The sequence below is a fragment of the Heloderma suspectum genome, chromosome 5 (assembly GCF_057233095.1).
Source record: "Heloderma suspectum isolate Gila_16-S chromosome 5, 16-S_ref, whole genome shotgun sequence".
NCBI lineage: Eukaryota > Metazoa > Chordata > Lepidosauria > Squamata > Helodermatidae > Heloderma > Heloderma suspectum.
Window position 1 is genome coordinate 126321033 of NC_139462.1, and position 17244 is coordinate 126338276.

Genomic DNA, 17244 nt, shown 5'->3' on the forward strand with positions numbered 1-17244 from the left:
GGGTCAGCGGAGAATTTCCCAACCAACTTCGGGGGGCCGAATGCATCGGCGCTCGGCCTCCCGAAGATTCGGGGAGAAATTCTCCGCCATCCCTACTCCAGAATGTTCCCAGGGACTGATGTCAGACTGACTGGTCTGTAGTTCCCATGTTCCTCCTTTTTGCCCTTTTTGAAGATAGGGACCACATTAGCCCTCCTCCAGTCATCTGGCACTTCACCCATCCTCCATGATTTCTCAAAGATAATAGACAGTGGTTCTGAGAGCTCTTCTGCCAGTTCCTTTATTACTCTAGGGTGCAGTTAATCTGGCCCTGGAGATTTGAACTCATTCAAAGTAATTAAGTGTTTCTTGACCATATGCCTATTGATCCCAAGCTGCAATCCTGCCCCTTCAGCCTGTACTTCGCCTTTGCTAGGGGGGTCATGCACTCTCTTTTGGGAGAAGACTGAGCCAAAGTAGGAATTGAGCACATCTGCCTGTTCCTTGTCATCTGTTATCATTTTGCCATCCTTATTTAATAGGTGATCCACCATTACTTTCCTCTGTCTTTTACTATGCATGTAGCATAGTAGCGTTGCCCTTATTTTCGCCGTAGTCTACGTAAATGTTTACGTAGACTACACGTGCCCAAATAAGGAACGCAAATGGCGGCGCCCATGGGCACCGCCATTTGCGTACATGCTTTTCCCCCCCCCCAAAGTCAGCTGTGATAGGCTACGTAAGGATTTACGTAGCCTATCACGGCTGACTGCAAGGACGCAAACGGCGGCGGCTACAGCCGCCGCCATTTGCATCCTGGCCGGCAAGGAGGATTCACGGCCGGAGGGATGGGGCGCCTCCCCCCTGCCAAGAATTTCGGGGGGAGGAACGGAGCGCCTCCCCCCCACCACGAAGCAAGCTGCGGGACCAGGTAAGGGACTTTCGTACATCCCTAGACTACACAGTAGCCGCCTCGAATTGGAACTGGAATTTCCCACTTCCGTGCTGCCACTTTCAATACCCTAATATCCCGGTATTTCCCCTTAATGTGCTCTGATTTTCTGCCTTCGCTACCATATCCAGTCGTAGTCCCCTCCCCCGTCTGTCCATATACAGCGGTGTTTGTATTTTCCTCCTGTCCAATCACAGCTCTCAACGGCCCCATGTCTTCTTCTGGCTACTGATCGCATAGCTTCCTCAGCAGCCCCTGTTTCCTCAGCAACAAGCAAAGGGCTGGATGTGCGTGTGCTTGTCTGATCTCGGATGCTAAGCAGGGTCGGCCCTGGTCAGTAGTTGGATGGGTAACTAGGGATGGACGAAAGTCACCTACCTGATCCCGATGCTTGCTTCGTGGTGGGGGGGAGTCACTCCATCCTTCCCCCCAATATTCTGGGCGGGGGGGAGGTGCCCCATCCCTTCCCGCCGAAATTCTGGCCGGGGGGCATAGCCCCGCCTCTCCCGCCATGAAAGTTCTTCTGCCGGGAAGAAGTAAAAAAAAAAAAAAAGTGATAGGCTACGTAAAGATTTATGTAGCCTATCACAGCTAGATTTTCGAAAAACACCGTGATAGGCTATGTAAAAGTTTACGTAGCCTATCACGGCTGACTTTGAAAAAAAAAAAAAGCGCGTACGCTATTTGCGTTGCCCTTATTTTCGCCGTAGTCTACGTAAATATTTACGTAGACTACACATGCCCAAATAAGGAACGTAAATGGTGGCGCCCATGGGCACCGCCATTTGCGTAGGCACTTTTTTTTTTTTCAAAGTCAGCCATGATAGGCTACGTAAACTTTTACATAGCCTATCACGGTGTTTTTTGAAAATCTAGCCGTCATAGGCTACGTAAATCTTTACGTAGCCTATCACGTTTTTTTGGTTTGTTTGTTTTTTTCACTTGGAAATGGCAGCGGCAGCCGGTCGGAAGACCGGCCGCCACTGCCACCGAAACGCTGCCGAACTGCCGCCGGGAGCTGCTGCCACGAGGGACATTCGCCGAAGGTAAGTCCCATCCTGGGGCGGTGGCGGGGGGCGTGGTGGACCGTTTCTCCACCAATTTCGGGGGGCCGAATGCGTTGGCATTCGGCCCCCCGGAGATTCGTGGAGAAATTTTCTGACATCCCTATGGGTAACCGCCTGAGAATCAGGCTTCCTGCACTGAGCAGGGGGTTATTCTATCCCTTCAAATGAGATTAAGTTTTACCCCCTCCTATCCCCCACCTCCAGATGTTTTTTTTTTTAATTAAGGCGTTATCCTTGCAGAATCGGGGCTTCTCCGCAAAGTTTTTTTTCTAATTCAGGCATGATCTCGGAAGATTCGAAGCTGTGAAGCTTCACAACTTCGAATCTTCAAAGATCATGCCTGAATTAGAAAAAAAAAACATTGCAGAGAAGCCCCGATTCTGCGAGGATAACGCCTGAATTTTTTTTAAAACATCCGGAGCAGGGGATAGGTGGGGGTAAAACTTAGTCTCATTTGAAGGGATAGAACAACCCACTGCTCAATGCAGGAAGCCTGATTCCCAGGTGGTTGCCCATCCAACTACTGACTGGGGCCGACCCTGCTTAGCATCCGAGATCAGACAAACGCGCGCAGGAAAACAGCAGGAAAGTAGCACAGCGCTCGAGTGTGAACCGAGCTCGCACATTCGATGAAGCACTGCGACGGGGAAAATGGGTGAGTGTGAATAATCACGTTTTAATGCCAGAGTGTTTAACCCAACGGGACACTGAATTCATTGTGATAGCGGGCGCAATGTAGATTGGGCCCTTTTCTCATTGGAGTTGCTTTCCATGGGACCTTAATTATCATTGTTCTGAGTTTATTAAAATCAGCTTTCCTAAAATCCAGGGTACGGGTTTGGCTATACTCGGCTTTTGCTTCCTTTAGAACCATGAACTCAAGTATAACATGGTCGCTTTCCCCCAGAGTTCCTGTAACTGCTATTTTACCCACTAAGTCATCTCGGTTATGATCAAGTCTATGAAAAGCTTCACAGTACTTTCCATGTCAAGTCTTTAGCAATCCAAAGTTCCAGGCCATGTGAAGAGTGCCTCTCAAAAGCCCAGACGATGATGGATCCAAACAGAGAAGCCTTTGGGCAATGAAGATGAGATGTTTCCAGCAAAGGCTCCCTGTCTATGCATCAGCTTAAGGGGGAAGGTGTGGCTGTACACCCCTTCTAGATCCCCCGACAGACAAGGGCCTTTAGTCTTTTCAGGAAGGCTTCTGTCTAAACAGAGCGGCACCGCTCAGCTTTCTAGTAGTGACGCTTCAACCTGGGCAACCCTTCTGCAAATCCCACTCCACTTCTGTCAGGTTCTCACAGACGTCTACCAGCCTCCCTGCCCAACAAGGCTAGACCAGCGGAGGACAGGGAGTTGGGCAACTCCCCCTAGCTCTGCTCTGAGATCTGTGACAGAGACAAGCTCACATAGACTCTGACATTTTAGAAACTGAATAGGCCCAAGCCCTTCTAGGGTACTTCTAAGTAAATCTTGGCTATAACTTACAAGGCCTACTGTATTACTGAAGCTGGGCCTTGACATTATTTTTGCTCCCATAACTCCTCTTCACTCTAAAAAAAAATTCTCCCCTCCCCTCACACTGTTCTGGCTTGGTTGCTCGGAGATTGCAGAGGGGAAGCGACTGTCTAAACTAGGGAGCTTGTAAAAACATTGCCAGTGCCTCTGAGCTTTCAATGGGTCTACTTGGAAATCTAAATCTAAGCTATTTCAAACACATTAAAAACAACAAAACCATCCCTTTTGCAAGGAGAAAAGGAGAGATTTACATGGGCTGTCATTCTTAAAGCTGTTCACATGGCTTTACAGACTGTAATTGGCTATGATCCCCTCCCCTTTGCAAAAGTAAACTTACAGGCAGTTTTGAACTGCTTGTCTCTTAGCAAGGGAACAACAATTGTACTTTTCAATTCTTCTGAAACAAGGACTAAGGAAACTGAGGCTTGAGTGAGGGAAACTCTTGGGGCTATCAATCACTAGACAGGCTAGCCAGGGATTCACAACATGACCCCCCCCCCTTCTCCCTCACTTGGCACACAGACTTAAGCAGAGTGCCGAAACTCAGGATGCCACAGGGAGATGGGGGTCGCTTTATACTTGCATTCTTTATGCAGCCATCAATCTTCTTTGGGAGGCAGCAGGGTGATTTGCAGGACTTGAAAGTAAAGCTTCACAATTTCTTTGTATTTGTAAATCCTGGGTTCGAAACAAGACACGATGAGGTAACGGGCAACCGAATCTTTGCTTTGTCAGGGACAACAAATGACTCAGGTCAGCCTTTTTCTGCTGGGTCTCAAACAAGAAAACAGTCTTAGTTTGCAGTTGTAACATATTTCACAACATCAGCCAGCCGGCTATGCAGGTCTCGCTGTTTTTGGAGACAGCTGCTATGATATCTTCTTTTCTCAGTCAGGTTCAGTCTCCCAGCTTACACAGTTGGTTGCAGCTTGCAGGAGCATGGTAGCAGCGTTTTTGGCTTGGCTAGGAACACCCTGTCAGGAGGTTTCCCAATCTCTTCAGCGCACACGCTCAGGCAGTCCGACACTGGACACTCAAATCAGTGAGATTTCTTTATTGCAGGGAATCCCATGGCAAAAGTTTAATGGTTACACTCTTCAACAATCATATAGCTGAAGGTCAGTAGCTATAGGCTCTATGAAATTCTAGAACAGTCCAAAGCTAAACAATATTACCATGACTAAGATCTTCAACGTGGTTGCTCTGTTTCATTTTGCCTTGGGACCATCCTCTGGCACACTTTCCACTCTAAGAGGGGTCTAGCCCATGCCCTGGGTGCTGATACTTCACCTTTACTTTGTTCCTTGTCTTCATCTTCTGGGTCTTCATCTTCAGTTTCCACTTCCTAGGGATTTCATCCCAATCAGGCGAGGTGATGATGTTGCGCACTCTGGCACTCTTTGGGCAATTCTTCTGAGCTCGGCATATCAGCCTAACGGCTACTTCTTCAGCCTCACGCTCCCACACCTCATTGAAGGCCAGGCTGTCTTGCAACGTTTTTCTAATTAACATCCTCAGATCTTGTTCTTTCCCCAGCTCGTCCTTGAGCTTTTCTGCTTTCTCTCTCCATTCTGACTCCTTATGCCAGACAGTTTGCAATGCTCTCAGCAACAGCCATGCCAGAGTTCCTGCACTCTGCACCTCCTTAGCCGACCACTTTTCCAGCTGCAGAGATTTCAGTGCAGTTTCCAGAGCCACTGGCGTGCAGTCCTTCTCGGCCTCTGTTCATGCAACCAGTCTGCTCAGGACTGCCGATTACTTTGCGACCAGACCCCACAGCTCCAACTGCGGACAGCCTGGGAGCCGGTTTTGCACGCCGACAACCGCATTTGGTTTCTTTTTCCTAGTTGCAGAACTTGGCATTTATCCCTATTAAATGTCATTCTGTTGTTTTCTGCCCAGTGCTCCAGTCTATCAAGGTCACTTTGGATTCTGTTTCTGTCTTCCAGGGTATTAGCTATCCCAAAGATAATAGACATTGGTTCTGAGAGTCCTTCTGCCAGTTCCTTTATTATTCTGGGATGCATTTCATCTGGCCCTGGAGATTTGAACTCATTCAAAGTAATTAGGTGTTCCTTGACCATATGCCTATCGATCTCAAGCTGCAATCCTGCCCCTTCAGCCTGTACTTCGCCTTTGCCAGGGGGGTCATACACTCTCTTTTGGGAGAAGACTGTGTTAGATAAAAAGGACGCCATAAGTAGCTAGTGACTCAGTCATGTAGGCATGCCACGTGACCAATGAGTCACTTAAGCCGAGAGCATGCGCAGAGAGCTGATGGAAAAGTACTGAGCCGTTATGGGTGGGTATAAAAAGGTTAAGCGCGCCACGCTCTGGGTCCAGACTGCTCTGTACCCGTTTTGCAAAATGATTAATAAAACTTTGTTGGCTCCACTGTTGCCTGCCTGGCCTCTCATTTAACCAGAAGCAAAAACTTTTTCTAACAATTTGGTGCTGTGACTCGGATCGTGCCTTCTGGGGCGCATCATCGTGCGTTGAGCCGAGGGGCCACAGTGGGGAAGTGGCCACAGGCGGTTAACTTATACTGCCTTCCCCTCCCCGGCAGCGGGGAGATGCTCGGGGACCAACACCATTGTAAGGGAGACCGAGAACACCCTCTTAAGGCACCGACAGTGGATCCATGAGGCAGCTGGACGCAGCTGCGGGTGAAGTACTGAGACTTCAGTGTAAGTGACAACTTATATTCGGGGAATTCGTGGGACAGTGGTGTGTGTGTTGAGATTTGTGTGAGACGCCTCAGGGCGAAGCAAGTGAGGAGCCCCGATCTGCATTTCCCTACCCCGGCGACGGGCTGGGTCAGAGGAGGGCGAAGCGTACGAATTGTTGGCTGAAACCACTGCTGTCATGGGCGCATCCCACTCTAGGCCTGAAGAAAAGTCTCAGACACCCTTGGGATGTTGTTTGCGCAACTGGAATAAGTTTAAGCAAGATTATGGAACAAAAATGACAAAGGACGGTCTCGTCCTTCTTTGTACCCGGGAGTGGCCGGTATTGGAACCGCGGTGGCTGCCCGGGGGGTCCTTCGACCCAAAAATTGTGTCCGCTGTGTGTGTGATAGTTACCCAAAGGGAAATTGGGACCAGTTCCCCTACATTGACTCTTGGGCAATGAATGTGCCCTTAGAAGGAAAACCGGTGACTTGGGTGGTAAAATGCACGTCTCTGGTCCTCCCCGTAATAACTACTAGACTTATCAAAAAACAAAAGCCGCCGGCCGCCCTACCCACAGTGCCAGAGTTAGGGATGTACGAAAGTCACTTACCTTTTAACGAAATTGATTCGAGGGGGGGGGAGGCGCTCCGTCCCTCCCCCCGAAATTCTGGCCGGGGGGGAGGCGCTCCGTCCCTCCCCCCCAAAATTCTGGCCGGCCGGCTCCGCTCCGCAGGGATTCTGCAGAGCCGCCGGCCAGCTCCACCAGCGGCCGGACATCCGGCCACTGGCTAGCAGGGATGCAAATGGCGGCGGCCATAGCCGCCGCCGTTTGCGTCCCTGCAGTCAGCCGTGGTAGGCTACGTAAATGTTTATGTAGCCTATCACGGCTGATTTAAAAGAAAAAAAATGCACTTACGCAAATGGCGGCGCCCATGGGTGCCGCCATTTGCGTTCCTTATTTTGGCACGTCTTAATCTATGTAAACATTTACGTAGACTAAGATGGCGAAAATAAGGGGAACGCAAACAGCGTAGTGTCTATGCTGTTTGCGTTCCCCTTATTTTCGCCATCTTAATCTACGTAAATGTTTACGTAGACTAAGACGTGTAAAATAAGGAACGCAAATGGCAGCGCCCATGGGCACTGCCATTTGCATACGCACATTTTTTTTTCTTTAAATCAGCCGTGATAGGCTACGTAAATCTTTTTAAAAAGGTGTTTTTTAAAAATCTAGCCGTGATAGGCTACGTAAATCTTTACGTAGCCTATCACGGCTGATTTAAAGGAAAAAAAACTTGCGTACGCAAATGGCAGCGCCTATCTTTACGTAGCCTATCACGTTTTTTTTTTTTAAACTGGAAATGGCGGCGGCAGCAGCCGGTCGGAAGACCGGCCGCCACCGCTGCTGCCTAACTGCTGGCGCCAGGAAGATCCTCCCAAGGTAAGTCCCGTCCCGGGGGGGGGCAGACCATTTTGGCACCGATTTCGGGGGGCCAAATGCGCTGGCATTCGGCCTTCCCGAGATTCGTGGCAAAATTCTCTGACATCCCTATGACCATTACTTCCCCCGCCCTATGGAACGGCCACGTCTGGCGTCATGTGACCCCACCTGGTTGACCCCCCTCCCCCCTCGGCGGAAAACTTGCTCAGTAAAGTGGTAGGAGATCGTGATCTCGTGACGGAAGACCGCCATCACCTCCAACAGTGTGTGGAGGTACTTGAGGGAGCCCTAAAGACGATGGGGGAAGAAGTGGGACCCATCCTACAAAAGGCGGATAGCCCAGAGAGTAGAGGGGAAGAGGGAGGCTCCACCTATAATTTGCGGAAGGATCCGCAACCACCAACCAAGCTGATGCTCCCCATAAGAGAGGTCCCGGATGCCACTGGTCAACATCCCCAAGGGACTATGTTCATATATGTCCCTTTTACGACATCTGACTTGTACAATTGGAAACAATTCAACCCCCCTTTTGATGAGGATCCCGGACCGCTCCTATCTTTAATGGAAAATGTGAGACTCACTCACAACCCCACCTGGGACGATACTCAAATGTTATTGAATACTAGTTTTCTCAGCCAGGGGCGCATGCCAAGCTTAGGGAGAAATGCCCCCAAGCAACTGAGGATGAAATAGTAGCAGTGTTGCCCCTAGGGCAGCCCGATTGGGAAGTAACCACCGCTGCCCAAAGGCAACAGCACGCCGAGTACTTTCGGCTCATTTTAGCGGGCATGAGACAAGCTGCGCGAAAGGCCCCCAATTTACAAAAGGTTTTAACATTAAAACAAGATAAAAACGAATCGCCCGCAGCCTTCCTTCAGAGGTTGAGGGAAGCCTTTGGGAAATATACAGACATCGACCTGAGTGACCCCAATAATTTGAGAATTCTCACGACTCAGTTCGTGGGTAATAGTTGCCAAGACATTAGAAAAATTTGCAAACAGTCAAAGGAGGGCTGGCAGCGGACCTGGGGGTGTTAGTGGAAGTGGCCCAAAAGGTATATGAGAGACGTGAAGAAGAAGAAGAAGAAGAAGAAGAAGAAGAAGAAGAAGAAGAAGAAGAAGAGAAAGTGCACAAAAAGTGACAGGCAAAGCTTATTGCAGCTGTGTTTAAAGGGGGGGAACAGAAGAAAGAGGAAGGGAGGAGAGGGAAAGGAAAGAGAAAGGGAAGGACCAGGGTGCCTTCTGCAAGAAAACTGGACATTGGAAATGTGAATGTGAAGCGTTAAAATGAAAAGAGAGGGATAACGCCGAGGGAGGAGCCCAAGGAGTCCTCCATGTTAGGGAGGACTAGGACGGACCGGGGCCCGGCCCCCTCCTGGCCATAACAGAGGCTAGGAGGGACCCCATGGTCAAAATTAAGGTTGGGGGCTGTCGGATGCCCTCATGGACACGGGGGCTGCCCTGTCTGTCCTTCCTCTTACTCGACCACCAGGAGGAACAGGAGGGACTACCACCATAATGGGCATTGAAGGGAGAGCTGTCCAGGTGCCCTTGTCCCAACCACTCCTCACTAAGGTTGGAAACACCCATTTAGAGCATGTGTTTATCTGCACCTCCTCTTGTCCAGTGGCATTATTAGGGAGGGACCTATTGGCTAAACTCCAACTCGAAATTGCATTCATCCCAGATGGGAAAATGGAGGTGCAGCTCCCCAAACAGCAAAGTAGTAATTATCAGATGGCACTCTTAAACACCATGCTGGAACCCCATGCAGAGGAGAGGGAAGAATGGAAACAGATAGAAAACCGAGTTAATCCCCTGGTTTGGGCTGGAAAAGGAGGGGCGGCTCACGCCAAGACAGCTGCACCCTACAGAGTACCCCTTAAACAGGAGCCAGGCCAGTTCATGTGAAGCAGTACCCCCTCTCGCGACAGGGAAGAATGGGACTACAGCCAGTAATATCAAGACTGCAAAAAGAGGGACGCCTAATCAAGATAATGTCCCCTTACAACACCCCCATCCTCGCGGTACCCAAAGGGGAAGGGAAAGGATATCGACTGGTGCAAGACCTCCGCCTCATTAACCAGCAGATAGAAGCCCCCTATCCTGTGGTGCCAAACCCACACACTCTCTTGACAAAAATTCCACAAAGCCATGAGTGGTTTACCGTCATAGACCTGAAAGATGCTTTCTTCAGTATCCCACTACACCCAGACTCGAGGCCGTTATTTGCCTTTCAATGGGAGGACCCAAAAGACGAGGCGAAGGTTCAATTAACATGGACAGTGATTCCCCAGGGACTTAACCTATTGCCTGTCGTCTTTGGCCAACAGCTTCAGAAAGATTTAGGGCCATGGGTTCATCAACACCCTGAGATAAATCTCTTGCAGTATTGTGATGACCTCCTGATTTCGTCCTGTACCGAGGGTCGATCTCCCTTCTAAATCATCTGGCCGAAGGGGGCTACAAGGTATCCAGAGTAGGGATGGCAGAGAATTCCGCCACGGATCTCGGTGAGGCCGAATGCCAGTGCATTCGGCCCCCCAAAATCTGTGGTGGAACGGCCTGCCACCCCCCCACCCGCCCCGTGGATCCCCCCCTGGGACGAGACTTACCTGGGGCAGATCTTCCGGGCGGCGGCAGCTCCAGCGGCGGCGGCGGCGACTGGTCTTCCGATCGGCTGCCGCCGCCGCCACTGCCATTTGCAGTCTTGTTGGGTTGTTTTGTTTTTTTTACAAGACGTGATAGGCTACATAAAGACTTACGTAGCCTATCACGTCTGGCTTTAAAAAAAAAAACGCGTACGCCATGGCCGCCATTTGCATTCCTTATTTTAGGCCGTCTTAGTCTACGTAAATATTTACGTAGACAAAGACGGCGAAAATAAGGGGAACGCAAATAGCGTAGCGGACGCTATCTGCATTCCCCCTTATTTTCGCCGTCTTAGTCTACGTAAATATTTACGTAGACTAAGATGGCCAAAAATAAGGATCGCAAATGGCGGCGGCTGTAGCCGCCACCATTTGCATACGCGCTTTTTTTTGTTTTTTATTTAAGCCAGACGTGATAGGCTACGTAAGTCTTTACGTAGCCTATCACAGCTGACTGCAGAATCCCCGCAGAGCGGAGCCAGCCGGCCAGGATTCCGGGGGGAGGGACGGAGCGCCTCCCCCAACCAGCGGAACCCGGCAAAGCCAGGTAAGGGGAGTTTCGTACATCCCTAATCCAGAGACAAAGTGGAAGTCCAGCAAGACTTCCAGCAAGTCGTGAAGTTTCTCGGATATCAACTAATGAAGGGAACACGAAGCTTGAGCCAAGACAGGGTCGAGGTTATCTGCACTTGTCCCGCTCCCTCCTTTCCTTGTGAACTACGGGCCTACCTGGGACTGACTGGGTTCTGTCGATTATGGATCGCAGAGTATGGAGAAACAGTGCGACCATTATATGAAGCACTGCAAAAAGACAAACTAAAGGAGTGGAGATGGACCAAAGGGATGAATAAGGCTTTTCTCAGTCTCAAAGCTGCCCTTGTAAATCCACCCGCTCTGGCTATACCGAACCCCAACCGACCCTTTAGGCTCTATGTACACAAAAATAAGGGGATAGCTTCAGCGGTTCTCTGCCAGAAGAAAGGGCCGGCGTGGAGGCCCGTGGGATACTATTCCAAGGTCCTAGACATTGTAGCAAGGGGCTGGCCAAGCTGCCTTAGAGCTGTGGCTGCCACGGCCTTGATCAACACAGAGGCAGAAAAAATGACAATGGAAGGACCCATTGAAATTTGGGTCCCCCACGGTGTGCTGCAGATCCTGGGATCCGGAGGAGGAAGCAAATTCCTCAACCCTGCCAGGCACTCCAGATATGAGATAAGCCTACTCCTGAATGAGAACCTCACTTTTAAGGCTTGTTCCAGCTTTAACATCGCCGCACTACTACCAATACTCGAGGGCCCAGATAAGTCCGGACCACCCGATCATGATTGCCTTGAGATACTGGACTTAGATACAAAAGGCCAACCTGACCTAGAGGACGAGCCAATTGAAGGGGCCGAAGATTTGTTTGCTGACGGGTCCAGTTACATGCTAAACGGAAAGCGGTACACAGGGGCGGCAGTCGTCATTCCAGACAAGAGCATACATGAAGAACGGCTACCGCCACATTTCTCCGCCCAATCCGCCAAATTGGTGGCCCTGACGAGAGTGCTTCAAGCTGGAAAAGGAAAACGAATTAATATCTACACTGATAGCAAAATGCCTTTGCCGTCGTACATGCCCATGGGCAGTTATGGAAGGAAAGAGACTTCCTCACGGCTAACGGGTCCCCGGTGGCCAACGGGGGCCTAATAGTAGATCTCCTTGATGCACTTCAACTGCCCCTGCAAGTAGCCGTCATCCACGTCCGAGCCCACGGAAAAGAGAAGGAGGACAAATGGAGGAGAGGTAATCAAAAAGCAGATGAGGAGGCGAAGAGAGCAGCCTGAGAGGGAGCTCAAGGGGCATTTCTAGTCCTACCGGGGCAGGAGGACCCACCTACATATTCCTCCTCTGAGCTGCAAATGGCGCGAGAACACGGAGTACATCCTCGGGCCAGTGGGTGGATCCAGATGACAGATGAAAGGTTACTCCTACCACAGACCCTGCAGAAGGCCGTCTTGGAGCAGGTACATCACTCCCTCGGACATCCAGGAGCCTCAGCCATGATTGAGTACTGAAAAAAACTGTTTGTTTCCCCAGGTTTGACAGTCTGCGCCCATCAGCTAGCATCAACTTGTGAAATCTGCCAGAAAACTAACCCTGCAAAACTGCCTCCTCCTCCCAAAGGGGGAAAGGCCTTGGGCATATTATCCCTTCCAAAGGGTCCAGATTGATTTTGCTGAAATGCCACCTTGCAGGGGTTACAGATATCTGCTTGTCATTGTGTGTCAAATGACAGGATGGATAGAGGCATTCCCATGTAAAAACTGCCAGGAAAAACTGTAGTCTCCACATTATTGCAGGAGGTAATACCACGGTTTTCTTTGCCCAAAACTATAGAGTCAGACCAGGGTTTGCACTTCACTTCCACCATTACCCAAGGACTGGCCCAAGCCCTGGAGATAGATTGGCATCTCCATTGCCCTGGAGACCTCAAGCGAGTGGCCAAGTTGAAAGGGCCAACCGTAGCCTCAAAGAGACTTTAACTAAGCTCCAGAGAGGAGTTTTCACGTGAGTCGAAGCCCTGCCCGTTGCCCTGACAAAAGTTCGAAGAATGCCCAGAAAGGGCATAAAACGTTCTCCCTTTGAATTAATGTTTGGGTTTCCCCCCCGGGTGCATTGTGGGAGAAGGGAAGAGGTTAAATGGGAACTGGGGGATCAGATGTTGAGGGGGCAATTAACTACTTTGCAGTCTGTTCTCTCGCAGCTGCGAGCCTACTCTGTGCCGTTCCAGAGGCTACCGTTCGATGCACCAATCCACCAATTCCAACCAGGGGACGAGGTGTAGGGGTGGACGAAAGTCACTTACCTGTCCTCAAAGGCCGTTCGCGGTGGGGGGGAGCGCTTCGCTGCTCCCCCCACGAAGTTCAGGCCGGGGGGGGGAGGCTTCCCGCCTCGCCCGGCCGAAATTCAGGCCGGGGGGGAGGCTTCCCACCTCGCCTGGCCGAAATTCAGGCCGGGGAGGAGGCGCCTCGCCTCGCCCGGCCGCGAACGCGAAAGTTAAAAAAAAAAAAAAACGCCCCCTGATAGGCTACGTGATGATTCACGTAGCCTATCACGGCTAGATCTGCAAAGTCAGCCGTGATAGGCTACGTGAATTGTCACGTAGCCTATCACGGGGGACTTTAAAAAAAAAAGCGCGTACGCGAATGGCGGCCCCCATAGGGAGCCGCCATTCGCGTTCCTTATTTAGTCGCTGTAGTCTACGTAAATGTTTACGTAGACTACGGCGAAAATAAGGGCAACGCAAATAGCGTTGCCCTTATTTTCGCCGTAGTCTACGTAAACATTTACGTAGACTACAGCCACCAAATAAGGAACGGGAATGGCGGCACCCTATGGGGGCCGCCATTATCCGTACACTCTTTTTTTTTTTTTTTTTAAGTCCCCCGTGATAGGCTACGTGACGATTCATGTAGCCTATCACGGCTGACTTTGCAAATCTAGCCGTGATAGGCTACGTGAATCATCACGTAGCCTATCAGGGGGCGTTGTTGTTTTTTTCTTTCATTACAATGGCGGCGGCGGCAGCCGGTCGAAAGACCGGCTGTCGCTCCCGCCTCGCTCGAACACCCGCCAAACCGCCGGCTGGACCAGCCACCGGGAGGGACATTCGCAAAAGGTAAGTCCCGTCCCGGGGGGGGTGCGGGGGTGGGGGGTGCGGAGGATTTCTCCCCGAAACTTGTTCGGGGGGCCGAACGCGTTGGCGCTCGGCCCCCTGAAGTTTTGGGGAGAAATTCTCCGCCATCCCTAACGAGGTGCTGCTGAAAAAGTGGAATAAAGAAGCTCTGAAGGAGGGGTGGGAAGGGCCTTACTTAGTGGGACCTACTAGTCACTCATGTGTAAAACTTGTAGGATCAAGTAAGTGGACCCACTGCAGTCGGATAAAACCTTTCCAGAGGCCCCTGTCTCTTCCTGTTACCTGGAAAGAACAGGGGGACACGGGCAGAAACAACAGCCCTCTGTTCCCTGGCACTCACCCGGAAGCTGCCAGGGACACAGGCAAAGAGACCACCCAGGAGCCACAATCGCCTGTAATTTACAAATTCCAACACTTGGGGAAAGCCAAGGTCTGACTCAGCTGAGCTTGAGATTCATGGGGGGGGGGGGGTTGCATATTGACAATCAAGGAATTTGTGTAATAGAGGCAGAAAATCCTATACCCTGACAAGCGATTGGGTCAGGTCACTAATAGGACATTTTGCTTTCATTCATGGGAGACTAGAATAAAATCCGGCCTCCCAACCCTGCCTTAGATAAGGGAAGCCCTCAACAGCCAGAAAGAGAGGAGTGCTGAAGGCCCGGTTAGATCAATAAGAAAATGGAGCGGCTGTGGGTCCTAGCATTGCTTACCAATGGAGTAATGGGATCAAAGCAATCTTGTTGCCAAGAAGGGGGGGAAATAGTCTTCAGAACTTCTCTAGGGACAGTTTACTATAAATTCATGAAGTCTATCACTTGCTTAGGAAAGAAGGTTTTTGAGGTACAATTGACCAAACCCTACACCGATTACACTGGTGGTCAGAAAAGCCAATTATCCCTAGGGGCCAAAGTTTGCCTCACCAAGGGATAGGGATGTACGAAAATCACTTACCTTTCGGGGATTATGCTGATGGTGCGGGGGGAGGCGTTCCATCCCTCCCCCCCGAAATCCTGGCCGGCCAGCTTTGCTCCGCAGCAATTCTGCGGAGCCACCGGCCGGCTCTGCCAGCTGCAGGACATCCGGCCGCTGGCTAGCAGGGACGCAAACGGCGGCGGCCGTAGCCGCCGCCGTTTGCGTCCCTAAAGTCAGCCGTGATAGGCTACGTAAATGTTTACGTAGCCTATCACGGCTGATTTAAAAGAAAAAAACACACACGTGCATACGCAAATGGCGATGCCCATGGGCGCCGCCATTTGCATTCCTTATTTTGGCACGTCTTAGTCTACGTAAACATTTACGTAGACTAAGACGGTGAAAAAAAGGGGAACGCAAATAGCGTAGCATCTACGCTATTTGCGTTCCCCTTATTTTCGCCGTCTTAGTCTACGTAAATGTTTACGTAGACTACGATGTGCCAAAATAAGGAACGCAAATGGCGGCACCCATGGGCACCGCCATTTGCGTACGCGCGGTTTTGTTTTGTTTTTTTCTAAGTCAACCGTGATAGGCTACGTAAAGATTTACGTAGCCTATCATGGTGTTTTTTTAAAATCTAGCCATGATAGGCTCCGTAAATCTTTACGTAGCCTATCATTTTTTTTGTTTTTTTTGTTGTTTTAACTGGAAATGGCGGCGGCGGCAGCCAGTCAGAAGACCGGCTGCTGCCGCTGCCGAACCGCCACCGGAGCTGCCGCCACCAGGAAGATCCACCCCAGGTAAGTCTCATCCCAGGGGGGTGGGGGGGCAGACCATTCCGCCACCGATTTCAGGGGGCCGAATGTGCTGGCATTCGGCCTCCCCGAGATCCGTGGCGGAATTCTCTGACATCCCTACCAATGGAGGGCAGTGGGGATTAGATAAGTGGAGCCTGCCGCGGGTCCATCAGATCATCAAGCAAGTTGTGCAGCAAGCCGGGTTAACCACAAAAGCCCCACGTCCGCCGCCCCTAATAAAGGTCCCAGAGATGGAAGATCGCCACTGGGAAGCCCAGCTTGGGCTTCAAATGACCAGACCAGAGATACTGACAATGTATGGTTAGAGTGAGTAAAGTACACCGCTAAATTCTTGAACAAATCTGATTGTTTCGTGTGCGCAGCTGGGAGATCTGTCACCAAGGTATTGCCCTTCCCTTTAGGCTGGGACCAGCCCTCCCCCCTCACTTGTATGATCCGTCTGTTCCAGCACTCCAATGCTTAGGGGGATAAAAGCTGCCAGAGCCTTAATAAACTTCCCTCCCCCTCAAGAGGGAGGACCGCATTGTATCTCCCGTGTCTTCCATAGAGGGATGGAACCATACTGGGTGCATCTCTCGGGCCCTTGAGGAAGATAGTATTTCATTAGGAAACCTCTCGACCTGTATCAACATCACCATGTTCGCTAATGACTCTCTGCCGATTCCCCGTGCTGATCTCTGGTGGTATTGCGGAGGCTTAGGACTCTTCGAGACCCTTCCCTCAAACTGGTCTGGAACTTGTGGACTGGTCCAGCTTGCGGTCCCCTTCTCCATCGCCTTCCACCCATCCCAGCAACCCACTCACCGCCGCCAAAGACGTAGCACAACCCCCTTTGACAGTCAAATATATATAGATTCAATAGGAGTCCCAAGGGGGGTCCCAGATGAATTCAAGGGACGAAACCAGATAGCCGCAGGATTTGAGTCTACCCTGTTTTGGTGGGCGACCATAAATAAGAACGTGGATTGGATTAATTACATCTATTACAATCAACAATGATTCATAAACTATACACAAGATGCCGTAAAAGGTTTAGCTGAGCAATTAGACGCCACTAGCCAAATGGCCTGGGAAAATCGGCATGTTCTTGATATGATGTTGGCAGAAAAAGGAGGGGTGTGTGTGATGTTGGGCGGAAGGTGCTGCACCTTCATCCCTAATAACACCGCTCCTGATGGCACAGTGGCAAAAGCACTGCAAGGCCTCACCACCCTATCTGAGGAATTGGCCGAAAATTCCGGGATTAACAACCCCCTCACACCATTTGGCTAGAAAAATGGTTTGGCAAATGGAAGCATTTGGCGGCTTCCGTCCTTATCTCATTGGTAATGGTAGTAGGAATCTTAGTGCTGTTTGGCTGTTGCATCATCCCATGTGCCATGGCTCTGTCCCAAAGATTGAATGAAACTGCTTTGTCAAAACAAATGCTCATACTATACGACACAGCCGAAACAACCAGATAAGCACTCAGACCACCAAAACCAAGCTGTGAGACATGAGTAAAGCCTTAAAGGGGGAGTGTTAGCTAAAAAGGACGCCATAAGTAG